The sequence below is a fragment of the Citrus sinensis genome, chromosome 6, assembly GCF_022201045.2.
Source record: "Citrus sinensis cultivar Valencia sweet orange chromosome 6, DVS_A1.0, whole genome shotgun sequence".
NCBI classification, from domain to species: Eukaryota; Viridiplantae; Streptophyta; class Magnoliopsida; order Sapindales; family Rutaceae; genus Citrus; species Citrus sinensis.
Window position 1 is genome coordinate 1,314,692 of NC_068561.1, and position 6,257 is coordinate 1,320,948.

Below are 6,257 nucleotides of genomic sequence, written 5' to 3' on the forward strand. Positions count from 1 at the left end.
ACAATTCTGCAATTTAATTTTTAAGTTTTTTTCTTTGTAATTTTTTGTTTATTTTATTAATTTATTTTTAGTTAATTTATTTCATGTATTTGTTTTACTGTTTTTATAGAAAGGTTGTAACAACGTGATAAGGTTAGTACCGTAATTTCTCCTTCTTCTTTATTTTTATTTGTTTTGTTCCCATTTATTTTCGTATTCCTTGCATGCATGGTTGTAGATCATTATCACTTAATCTTGAACCTATAGACCTTGAACTAGAAAAAACACTTCGCACACACAAGCACGTTAAAAATAAATTTGAAATGGATTTGCAACAACAACAAGCACCACAGGAGAGGCCATTTAGGGAATATTTTAGTCTCTCAGCTAATTTGAGCACATCATGTATAAGATACCCAAATGTAGCTGCTAGGAGTTTTGAACTAAAACCTAGTGTGCTAAATTGTCTCCCAACATTCTATGGCCTAGAAAATGAGGACCCATATAATCATCTAAAAGATGTTCATGCTATTTCTATTGTTGGTGATTCATTTGATCAATGTTTACATCATCTAACACTAGTTCTGCAGAGATGTACCGAGAAGAACTTAGTCTTAAATTGGGAGAAGTGCCATTTTATGGTAAAACAAGGTATTTTTCTCGATCACATCATTTCGAGCAAAGGTATTGAGGTTGACAAAGACAAGGTGGATCTCATTTCTAATCTTCCTCCACCCAAAACAGTCAGAGAAGTAAGATCTTTCCTTGGGCATGCTGGTTTTTATAGACGTTTCATTAAAGATTTTAGCAAAGTTTCTAGACCTTTATGCAATCTACTTGCTAAGGATGTACCATTTATCTTTGATGATTCATGTCTTGTGGCATTTGAAAAATTAAATCAGTTGTTGACATCATCACCCATCATTCAGCCCCCAAACTGGAACTTACCATTTGAGCTCATGTGTGATGCATCTGATTATGTTGTAGGAGCAGTATTAGGATAAAGAGTTGATCGAATTCCCCATGTTATTTACTATGCTAGTATGACATTGAATGATGCACAGTTAAACTATTCAACTACTGAAAAATAAATGCTAGCAGTAGTGTTTGCATTAGAGAAATTTCGATCTTATCTCATTGGTTGTAAAATAATTATGTTCACAGATCATGCTACTCTTAAATATCTTCTCACAAAAAAAGATGCAAAAGCTAGACTAATTCGTTGGGTGTTACTTTTTCAGGAATTCGACTTGGAATTTAAGGATAAGAAAGGCACATAAAATGTTGTGCCTGACCATAATGTTGTGCCTGACCATCTCTCTTGTCTCCATTTTGACACAATTATAGAGCCATTAATATTGAATGAGTCATTTCCAGATGAACAATTGATGAATGTGGAAGAATTACCTTGGTATGTTGATATCATTAATTATCTTGTTACAGGTCAACTTCCAGAGCATTGGACCAAGCAAGACAAAGCCAAATTTTTTACGGAAATAAAAAATTTCTTTTGGGATGATCCGTATTTGTTCAAGTATTGTGCAGATCAAATTGTTAGATGATGTGTCCCAGAAAGTGAAATTCAGAATATCCTTTCATTCTGCCATGAACAAGCTTGTGGAGGCCATTTCAGCGCTAAGAAAACAACGACTAAAGTTTTACAATGTGGTTTCTATTGGCCAACTATATTTCGAGATGCTTACACTTTCTGTTCTTCATGTGATAGGTGTCAACGAATGGGGAGTATTACACGAAGGAATATGATGCCACTAAATCCAATTTTAGTGGTTGAGATTTTTGACGTATGGGGTACGACTTCATGGGACCCTTTTCCCCTTCTTTTGGCCATCAATACGTATTAGTTGCTGTTGACTACGTATCGAAATGGGTAGAAGTAATTTCATGTAGAACCAATGATCACAAGGTGGTGATAGGATTTTTGAAAAGCAACATTATTTCACGCTTTGAATTCCCTCGAGCAATGATCAGTGATGGTGGTGTCCACTTTTGTAACAAAGCATTCAAAGCTCTTTTGACAAAGTATTCAATCACTCACAAAGTGGCGACCCCATATCATCCGCAAACCAGTGGCCAAGTTGAGATTTCCAATCGAGAAATAAAGCACATATTAGAAAAGACGGTGAGGCCAGACAGAAAAGATTGGTCATTAAGACTTAATGATGCATTATGGGCATATAGAACGGCTTTCAAGACCCCGATTGGGATGTCACCCTACATGCCAGTGTATGGAAAAGCTTGCCACCTACCTGTGGAACTCGAGCATCGTGCATATTGGGCCATCAAGAAATTCAACTTTGACATATATCAAGCTAGCTCAGAAAGAAGATTACAATTGGCAGAACTTGAAGAAATTCGCAATGATGCATACGAAAATGCCAAGATTTACAAGCAACGAATGAAAGTCTTTCATTACAAGCAAATTATGAGAAAATCTTTCACTCCAGGTCAGAAAGTGTTTTTATTCAATTCTCGCTTGCATCTATTCCCAAGTAAGTTACGCTTTCAATGATCTGGCCCCTTTATTGTTCATACTGTTTTTTCACATGGGGCAATTGAAATTAAGGACCCAAAGAACAGTGTTACGTTTAAAGTTAATGGTCAAAGATTAAAGCCATATCTAGAGTACCAACCACATGGAGAGGACACCGAAATAAATTTGAGTGACCCACTAGATTTGAATTGAGTTTTTTTCTTTCTTTTCGGTGATTTGATTTTTTTCCTTTATTTTTATTATTCTTTTGCTAATTGAAATTATTTTTGCATAAGTGTGTTTTTTTAACCATTAAGTTTTCTCTTATGATTGTTAATCATGAGTGCCATAGCTAAACAGTGTTAGCCTAAAGGGCTATACATAATGTAATTTTGATGATAACAAACATGTGTATTAAGTAATTTAATAAATATTGCATTTCAGATTGTATGATAAAAGTGGGTAATAAAGATATGGTAGCATATATGATTCTGTTAGACATTCATGATTTCAATGTTATTCTAGGTTGGATTGGCTAGCAAATCATCATGCTACAATAGATTGAAATGCTAGTTATACAACCCAAGAGAGGGAGTGGATTAGGATTTTAAAACTTAAATTAAACAAACCACACAACAATTCAATATATTCCTTTAATGAACTAAAAATAAATTAATTTAATAAAGCACAATAATAAAAAAGTGATGGAAAAGAGAGCAAACACAATGATTTTTATGTGGTTTGGCAATCTCCACCTACGTCCACGCCTCCAAGCCAACCAAGCTTGATAATTTCACTATCCAAACCTCTCAAGGTTTCAAGTTCTTTACAATTGACTTCTAAGGTATCAATAAACCTTTACAATCAAGAGATTATCTCTCAATCTCTTCACCAAGTGTTTCTCACACTTGTCCACTCACAAATTTGATAAGAAAACAAAGATTACAACCAAAACTCTCTTTTAGAGTGGATATACAAATTATAGCACAATGATGATTCAATATATGATGATTTGCGAAATTGAAGCTCAATATATGTTGTATGCACTTGTTTATGCTTGCAAAAGTTTCTAAAGCGAAGTTGGATTTGAGGTTATATAGATTCAGCCCAAAAACTAGCCGTTATAAGTAAATTCTAGTATGTAATCGGCTAGCTGCTTCATGAGGTGGCTCACCTCTTCAAAACAGTGAAGTTACCATGGTAATTCAAATTTTTCTACAATATTTATCAAATCACTTAAGACACATGTTTGTTATCATCAAAATTACAATATGTGTATCCCTTTAAGCTAACAATTTCCCCCGTTTTGATGATGACAAACATCTCATATATGTTGACATTTATTCTCCCCCTTAATACATGGCAAACATGATTCAACATATAAATCAACTATGAACTCCCCCTGAATACAAGATTTATAACAAATGTAAGCTCCCTCTAAATATTTCAAATGAGTTATCTATATAAGTTTATTATTGAACTAATAATTGAGCCCATGGGAAAAATTACCTTGAATTTTCCCTCTCTCACTTAATATTTTAAAGTTGTTTCTTCCTTTTGAACAACATACAGATTATATCCTATATAGTTAGTTGCATGCTTCCTAAAATAAAATTATCTAGATGAAATCTAATATCATGTAGCACATGCAAACACCAAACAATATATATCTAGGTTCATAATTTACAGATGCTATGTATTATGATGCATAGAGTGGCACTACCTATTTTATATGACATGTTATCAATCAAACATAGCATATAAATAAAAGTAATTAAACAATCTCAATTCGTGGTTCCATCAATGCCTCTGAGATTTAATAAGTCTGACAATCATTATGCTTGTTCTTATTATAAGGGACCATCTTGTAAACTAACACAACGCCCCTTATACACAAGCATATTAAATGGAGCCTCCCACTCCACTAAAAGATTGGAACTGACCTCCATAATTGTATGTTATCTAGGATACTTTTCTCGAATAATAATTCAACCAAGCCACATTGATTTCTTTACTGAACAATTTTTCGTACAACCGTACTAATTAAATTGATATATCAACTATCCAATTAATTTAATTACATCTTAATCCTTGACATTTACAGGTTTTCTCTAATGATCATTTTTAACATGGTAATTATATTGGCTCACTCTAGCCAGAGAATTATATGATCAAGTATTGAAAACCCATTAGAAGATGCGTTTAAAAATTTGTATTATTAATATATAATCTTACTACTCATAAATGCTTTTACGAAGATAATGTGTAATCTTGATTACAAAATGTATGTCGCGTCCATTGATAACTCAAATAAAATGACAATCACAAACATGAAACTATAATTAACTCAAGATTGAGATTGCAATAAAATCAATGCCTCTGAGATTTAATAAGTCTGACAATCATTTCAAGATTAATTTAAATCTCATATGTGATCCAGTTCAATGTAGTGAAACTACTTAGTACATTCATACATGATTAAGACAAATCATTCAATGAAGTTGCTGCAGTCTAAACATAAATAGAGCACTCAACTCTATTAATCAACTGTGAACTCAATTTATTTAATAACTTGTATTTATATCTTCTATGAATCCATATGATAATCACATAAATACATATAATATGATTAATCAAATTTTATTCAAATTATTTATGCAATTAAGATATCTGAAAAATGTCTCAAATATTTTATTAATCAAAAAATGTATTTATTATAAATCAATATGCTTTAAAGAGTACATAATTACAACATTAGGCAACTTTTATTGATAGGATTTCTTTAGAGTGCCAAAGATTAGAAAAAAAATTATAACGCATGAACATGGATATTAGAAGTCACTTCTACATATGCTAAAGCTGAATTTGGTGTAGATTTTTCTTAAGTATATAAAGAATATGCTTTATATGAGTAAGTTCAAGTAATAGAAGTCTTATAATTACTCCAAAAAAGGCTCGCTATAGATTTTATTAATTGTTATGCTCATACACATCGAAAGTCTTATATATATACAAACATCAAATAGGCTGCTTTTTGTTAGAGAACCTATTATTGATCAATAATAATAATTCAACCAATTCATTGATATGAAAAGAGTTCCTTTTAAAATATCTTATTTCCAAAGTACTAAGGATATTCAATATCATATTTCTATAATAGCATAATTTCATTGCTTCTGTTATTGTTAGTAGACTTGGATGAACAATCACTTATGATCTCCTTTTACATTTCACAATATTGCACTACTTGTAGGAACAACAAAGAGCTTGTTAAGCATTTGAATACTCCACCTCCTGGTTCAAGAGATCTACATTTTCCAACTAGCTTTTCACACAATGCTTGGGGGCAATTTAAATCATGCTTATGCAAACTGTATTTGTCTTACTGGAGAAATCCTTCATATAATTTAACATGGATCATGCACATGACGACATGATGTTTACTTTTTAGTGTACTTTTCTAGGACCAAGGCCGGAAAATGTAAGTGAATTATAGAAAACATATTTATCAAGTAAAATAGAACTATTTGTTGTTTAATAGTGCAAGGGGTTCTCTGCATTTTGCTTTTTTTTTATATTTTATAGTAAACCTTCTTGTCAAGGTTTAATGAGAATTTTCGACGACCATGTTATGCTTTGACATTCCATAGCTCCACTGTCTGACCTCAGAAGGCCATTTAACTTCATATATTTAGTGATAACATGACATGGTTTATCTACACATCAACAGCAGTAACAACATTAAAAGACAATATATTAATCAAAAGTTTTTTTTTGCAAAACTTTA